This window comes from Marmota marmota, unplaced genomic scaffold (assembly GCF_001458135.2).
Source record: "Marmota marmota marmota unplaced genomic scaffold, marMar, whole genome shotgun sequence".
Lineage (NCBI taxonomy): Eukaryota > Metazoa > Chordata > Mammalia > Rodentia > Sciuridae > Marmota > Marmota marmota.
Window position 1 is genome coordinate 3,332,643 of NW_025999863.1, and position 7,558 is coordinate 3,340,200.

The window sequence follows — 7,558 nt, forward strand, 5'->3', positions numbered from 1 at the left end:
CTCCTCCTTACTCTGTCCCCGCGGCCCTGCCACGGGCATCTTATTAGTGTTTTTCCTCCTGGGATAAGTTTCTAAGGGCTTGGGGGCTCCCCCATCTCTGAAATGTGGAGGAGGACCAGGTTGGAGCCTGTATTGCTGTGTGGCTGTGGGCCGGGGCTTTGCCTTCTCTGAAGTCTTTGGCAAAGATGCTTCATACACCTGCCCCTGATCTCTGCTCCTGTCTCTGTAGAAAGTCCTTCCTCATCAGGTCTTGCTGTCCCCACGCGTGGTGAAATCGACACCCTTGTAGGCTTCTCCAAGTCCCCTGCCCTGTCCCCTCCCTGCCTCCCTCTCCTCTCCCCCTCTCATTCCCTCTGCTCCCGCCGCCCGGGCTCCTCCCTGGGCCTCCAACATGCCAGGCTCGTCCTGCCCCAGGGCCTTTGCACAGGCTGCGCCTCTACCTAAAATGTCACCCCCCATTCCTCCCATGGCTGCCTCCGCTTCCTGTTCCAGCTCTCAGCTCAAATGCTGCCACCTCTGTGGTCAGGCTGTCCCTGACCCTTCCAGGCTTCCACTGTGCTGGGCACTTGCCACTCTTTGCCAATAGCTCCCTTATTCTCTGTGAGCCGGACGCCTGTCCTCTGACCAGCCAGGGCCTCCTGAGCTCAGGTTGTTGTAGCCACTGTCGGGTCCACCTTCCTGGGGCCAGGGACGGGCCAGGTACACAGTAGGAGCTCAATACATACCTGCTGAGGGAGTGACTGGCATGGCATGCTGGGAAAGTGCAGCTGGACACGAGGTTCCGGCCCAGGGTCCAGGTGGACCGCCCTCTGCCCTGCTGGAGGGCTCAGGGCCCGATGGCTCCGCCTGGTCCCGTCTCCCGCGCCACGGTGCCTCCGCGAGGCCGGGGGACAGCTCCTCACGGCTGCCCAGCGCCTCCGCACCCCAGGCCTCGCCAGCTGCTGGCACAGATGGCCCCAGAAGGGAACAGCTGGCCGCGTGCTGCCAGCAGCTGGTGGGAGCCGGTGCCGCCGTCCTGCGCGGCTGGTGGCCCAGGCACCCTCCGCCAGCCTCCCAGGGGACCTCTCAGGACAGGGAGGGAGAGGCTGGAGCTGACCTCACCCGACTCCGCCCTCCGCCCGCCCTCCCTCCATCATGGAGGCCCGGGGCCTTAACTCTGCGTCCCACCCTACGTCCCACCCAGACTCGAGCTCTTGGCCCGTCGGCCACCTGGACGGCTGCCTGGCCAGCTGCTGTTCACCTGCCTGGGCCAGTGCAGCGCCACCCCTACCTGCCTGCCCTGCCTCCTCTGCTAGAGCAGATGCCGCCAAGCCCCAGGGCCTTTGCACAACCTCTGCTTGGAGGGCTCCGTACCCAGATCTCCGCAGGCCTCTGCTCACCTGTCGCCTCCTTGCGGAAGCCTCTCTGATTTCCCTTGCATGGTCATCCTCCATGTCCTCCCTGCCTCCCTCCTCCCTCTTTGCCCCGCCCCTCTGCTCCAGTCTCCAACACTAGGCTCCTGCCTCAGGGCCTTTGAACGGTTGTGCCTTTGGCCCGGAACCCTTCTCTCCTTTACCTGAAATTTCTGCCTGGGCCCAGCTGTCCCCGCACCTGCTGGGGCCCCTGGGTTTAGCAGAGCTGAACAGACACCTCGTCCCCTGAATCCACGGGGTGGGCTGCAGCGTCTGTCTGTCTGGTAGCCGCTGCAGTCGCGGAGACGGTCCTGCCCTGGGTGTGCCCCAGGCCTGCGGGTCCCTGGTGAGGAGGTGGAGGGCCGAGAGCCCGCGAGCAGGCCACTCCCCGCCACGTCCCCTCATCCCAGCCCATGTCCTGAGGCCACGTGCAGATGCCCAGGAGGGGACGCTCCACGTCCGTGGCACAGAAGAGCCTGGTGGTCAGACCTGGTGCCGCGGAGCCCGAGTCCGAGTCCCTGCCTGCCGCTCACTTCCTTCTGTGTCACCTGTGCCCTGGGCTCCCCTTCCCATCTCTGGAGCGGGGTGGCACGGGGCTTCTTGCCAAAGTGGACATGTTCATGGCCAGTTTCGCCTGAGGCAGTATCCGCCACCCGGAACCCCTGCTGGCCATGGTCACTGTCATCAATTCTATTTTTTTCTGTCCCCAGGGCTCAGTCCTTCACTCCTGAGTGCAAGGTTCTGGCCCCTGGGGGGTCCACAGCTCCTTCTGGGATCCTCTGCTCCCGGAAGAAGGTTCTAGAAGGGGGAGGGGCTGCCTGGAGCAAGGCTGTCATGGTCACCTCTGTTCACGCTGTGGACTTCTGGGAAGCAGCTGAGGTCCCCTGAGACGAGCCCCCGCGGAGAGCAGGCAGCCCCGCCCCTGCCAGGTGACTTGGTGGCCCCGGCTTCTCGGGGTGGGGGGCGGGACGAGTTAAAAATCAAGATCGGGTTCCAGACAGCCACTGTGGGCTGGCGGGGACCTTGAAGAAACCCAGCTCTGGCCCCTAGAAGTGACCCTGGGGCTGCCCTTTGCCTGGGCCCAGCTCAGCCAATGGGGAAGCGCCGCGGCGCCTGGAAACCGTTTCCATGACACCCGGGAGCTGGGCCCTGGAAGGGCCTGGTCCGAGGGTGGGGGCTGGGCGATGCTTGCTCGGTAGCCATGGCAACCGAGCAGCTGCGGGAGCGGGCCCAGCTGCGGGGAGACGCTGCCCCAGCCCAGCGCTGGCTGCAGATGGGGACACTGAGGCCCTGCGACACCTGTCATCCTCTGCGGGTGGCCCTCTGTGCCAGTGGGGGGCCTGGCGGGAAGGCCACGCTTCCCGGGCATCAGGGCCACCGCATGGGACCCACCTGCTCAGCCGTCTAATAGTCCGCCCCCACGACGCTCGAGGCTCCGCTCCCTGTGGCGCGGGGACACTCGCGGGACCTGAATGCCGCCCTGTCCCTGTCCAAGTCCAAGGCTGGCCCCGCGTGCGCCTCGCTCCAAAGAGACGTGAGGGAGGAAGCGACGCCCTGACACCCGACGGGTGGTGGGTCGTCCTGTGCGCCCCGCCCCCAAGTCCTCACTTCCCCCGAGAATCCGCACCGGGAAGGGGACGTGGCTTGAGGACGGAGAGGCCTCCAGGCCCGGAGGGGGGACCCTGAGACTGGAAAGCGTCCTGCGGAATGTCCCCAGGGGAGGAGGTGATTCCAGAAGCCGAGGGCAGCAGGGGGAGCCGGCCCTGAGGTGGGCACCTGGCTTGGCCCCAGCCCCGCGCCCTCTGAGGACATGAGCAGGCGCGGGTGGCACTGGCTCTGCCCTCCTCAGGCACACTTCCGTTCCCGAGGCTGCCCAGCAGCGTCCAGATTTGAACCCAAGCTGCTCCGACAGCAGCCAGGTGACCGCAGTCCAGCCCGGCAACCAGCTGGGCGCATCCCGTCTCAGAATAACAGAGGCCTGCGGGTGGCTCGGGGCAGAGCACCCCTGGGCTCCGAACCCAACACAGGAGAGGGGGAGGGGACCTTGGGGACTCTAGAGGACAGTGACTGAAGGCCATCTCCAGCCCTGAGAGCACAGAGTTCACACCCTGGTGGCAGGAAGAGCCGTGCTCTGTGGCTCAGTTTTGATGGTGAACAATGGAAAATAAACGGGTTTAAGCCACACACAAAATGATACAAATGGGTAATGACAATTGCTAACTCTGGGATCCAGGCATAGCTGGATCCAGGAGTTGAGATCGTGTTGTTGTGAAGTCTTTTCTGTCACCTTCTCTCCTTGACTCCTTCTGGGTGGGCCTCATTCACAGTCAGGCCTCCCCTGCCCCATTCTTAGAGGACACGCCCAAGTTCAGGCTGATTTCCGTCTTCCCGGTGGACAGCCCACGCAGAAAGGAAACCCTCTCGTCTCCTGGTTCCCGCCAAGCTCCCCCTGTTGGTTCTGATTGGCTAGCCTCAGGTCACATGGCCACCCCTAACCCATCAGCAGGAGCAAGGGATGTGACTTCCCACTAACCACCATAGGGTCACCTGAGCAGGATCACTTGCTCCCCGTAAGGCAGAGCCAATATTTGTCACCTCACGGTACCCAGCCTGGAGAAAGCAGCCCTAGCTTAAACAGTCAGCTCATCGTGACAAGCTGTGTGATTCTGGGGAGGTGACTTGCCCTCCCTGAGAGTCTCCACTGTCATGAGAGTGAGAGGAACTGCCTGCCGCCTGTGGGGGTACGCCAGCCTCCCGCCACCTCTGTCCCATGTCCTGATACAGCACAGCATTTCCCACGTCCCATGTGTCCCCAGGTGGCTCCAAACCCGGGGCTGGCCCGGGACTGTCTCAGCCCCAATTTAGGGCTAAGTTCCTAGACGTGTAACCCTGACCCTTCCTGGTGTGCCTCTTGCTAAGAAATAAAATAACCTTTACAACAAAGTCCCGCGTCCTTAGTGTGCAGGGCTCCAGCTGACCATGGCCAGTCCATGGGCCGACACCTGCCATCCGGGCCAGCAGGTGCCTCTGTCCTCCCTGGGCAGGGGGGAGGTTGCACCTGTGAGCTCCTGACTCAGGACCCTCCTCTGTCCACAGCCCTCCAAGGCTCCCACTTCCCTTGAGGTCAAAGCCCAAGTCCTCCCTGTGGCCCCAAATGTCCTGCGGGGCCTGCCGGCCCCCTTCCTCCTCTCTCCCCTCCCCTCTGCCCGGCCACACGGGCTCTTGCTGAGCCTCCAACTCACCAGGCTCCTCCGGCCCCAGGCCCTTTGCACAGCCGCGCCCTCTGCCTGGAGCGCTGTCCTCCAGAGCTCCCCGAGGCTGGATTCTCCTTTTCACAGAGGTTGACAGGTGTCGCAGGGCCTCAGTGCCCCCAGCTGCAGCCCAGGCGCTGCTGTGGGGCCCATCCAAGCCCCGCCCTCCTGGGCCCTCCCACCCTGGCTTGCTCATCTCCCCGGAAGCCCCCTGGTTTTCTCCAGGTCACAGGAGACCGGGCCGCCTGGCCGCCCTCTGGTCTGGGAGCCCCGAGGGGCCTGGGAAGTTTCTGGCCTGCGCTTGGCCTCATGGGCGTGCCAGCGGGTGGGGCGCAGGACTGGGTGCGGGGCGCAGCCCGCTGCTGGCTGAGCGGCGGAGTCACGTCTGCGCGGGGGCGCCACGGCTAGGTCACTTTGTGCGGTTCACACACTTTCCGGCTCCCTCGCTCGCCCTCCCTGGGGGAGCATCGTCTCCATGGTAACCGTGTGGTCGGTCTGACTCGGGCTGAGTGACAGCCTTGGGGGCCAGATGAAGTCACTCGCCTCCCACTCGAGGGGAGGGGCGCCAACTCCAGGGAGGGGGACAGGAGGGTGGGGTCTGCCACCTCCACCGGCCACCCTGAAGCTCCGTCCTGCCTGGGTGTCTTCGAGGCCTGGCTGGGGACAGACTGCCTGCCCAGGGCTGGCTGGGCGCACACTAGGTGCTCAGTAAACCCTGGGAAGGAGGCCGGAAGGAGGGAGGGGACTGTCCCCAAGCACTGCCTTGTCAGCAGGTCCTTATCGGTGGCCTCTCACTCCCACTGGCTATCTAACTGCACACAGGGTCAGATCGGCTCAGATCCCCAGCACAAGCTGTCCTCCTGGTCAGGGATCTCAGCGGAGGCCGAGCCTGGAGGGCTGGGGTGTGCGGGGCACGGAGGGCCTCCTCTGCCCTCAAGAAGGCTTCCTCTTCCAGACCTGTGGAGCTGGCCAAACCCGGGCGCCTGCCTCCGGGGACAAGGGCCTCCAGGGAGGGAGACAGGAGGTGGGGTCTGCCACCTCCTGTCCTGGCCGGGGACACTGTGTCTGAAGTCGGCGGGGGAGGGACTAGGAGTCCCCTTCCTGATGCTGGCACTCAGTGACCTCACCTCACCAAGCCCAGGTCCAGCAGACCCCACCATCCCTGAGGGTCACAGGAGCATCGAGGCCACAGCTGCGTGCTGGCCCGGCTGGGAGCTGGAGACACAGAGAGACCAAAACCGACGAAGACCCTGCCCTGGTGGGACAGGTGGCCTCTGCCAGGGAGCAGCCACGGCCACTGTCAGGGTGTCAGCTGTGGGGGGGGGGACATGCAATGGGGACTAAGCAGGGGAAGGCTCTGGGGGCTGGGGGGGGGGACTCTGCAGCGGCATCGTGGCATTTTAGCTGAGACCTAAGACAGAGGGGGGCATTCGAGCAGGGTGTCCCTGGCACAGGGAGCTGCCAGGGCAAAGGCTCATGGGCAGGAAGTGCTGGGTGTGTCTGGGGACAGCGAGGAGGTGGAGGAGCGGGCTGGGGGGACCTGCGGAGGAGGCGCCATCTGAGCCCAGGAGCCTGTCCTGTGAAGAGCCCGGGGTTTCCCGTTGGGAGGGGGACATGCAGAGTCCCCGTGGCAGGAAGGGGCCTGGAGGAGATGGAGCCAGGGAGAGGCAGGAGATAAGCAGACAGACGGACAGACACAGAGACAGGTCCCTCGCTGTGCTACGGGCTGAATCATGTCCCCCCAGACTCATGCGAAGTCCTAGTCCTCGGTACCTGGAATGTGGCCTCGTTGGATCCAGGGTCACTGGCCCAGCACTTAGCTGGGATGAGGTCACAGTGGGGCAGGGCGAGGCCCTCATCCACCTCGCGAGGGTCTTCGTAAAGGGGAGTCCTGCCCCAAGGACACTGCCCCATGAGCAGGGGGACAGCTGCTGACCAGCCGCAGGGGCGGGCCTGCCTGACACATCCCACCCGGCAGCCCTCAGGGGCGCCACCCTGCTGACACATCCCTGTTCCAGGTGCTGTCCAACGCTTCGAGGGCCCGCGGGGGCCAGGGGTTCACCGGCACCACGCTGGGTCATTGGCCACTGCTTTGCGAAGCTCGCTGTCTGCCTGGACGGCCTGCCCTGCGACGGCAGGAGGACACAGGGGGCCGGTTCAGCAGCAGAACCCCACCATGTGCCTCAGGAGGGAGAAGGGCCAAGAGACCATGTGCCCAGCACCCTCTCCATGCCCCTGCAAGGAAGAGACTCACAGAAGAGGAGCCTGAGGCTCCGAGAGGGCCCCGGGCAGGCAGCCTAGCGGTCCTCGCCAACCCGGCCCCTGCTCTCCTGCCCTCGGAGTCACCCTCCTTGCTCTGAGGAGCAGAACGCAGGAGCAGCAATGAGATGTCACTTCCATGATTAGCGTCCCAAAGACCGTGACTTCGTCTCACTGAGCCGTGACTTTCCATCCTTGCCACCTGGAGGGAACAAGCTGCCATGGCCGGGGGACTCTCGGGGCAAGGACCTGAGGCAGCCTCAGCCACAGGCAGCGAGGGACAGAATGCTGCTGGCCGCCATGGGAGCATGGGAGCAGATCCTCCCCACCCAGCCTTCAGGGAGACTTCATCCCTGGCTGGGTCCCCACAGCCTTGCCGCATCCCTGGTGCACAGAGGCTGGGACACCAGTTGTTCCAACCCCTGCGTTTGGGGTGACTTGTTACACAGCAGCAGCTGACCATGCCACGGGCCTGAGGTCGCGCAGTGGGAATGGCGTGGTCAGAACCTGAACCGGGGATGCCCAGAGACTTCCATCTCCGCTGTCAACATGACTTGAGGCGTCCTGTGTGACCCAGGGTGGACGCTTTCCTCTTGAACACCCCCAAAATAGATCATCCCAAGACGCACTTTTTGGGGCACTCCCACAAACCTGCTT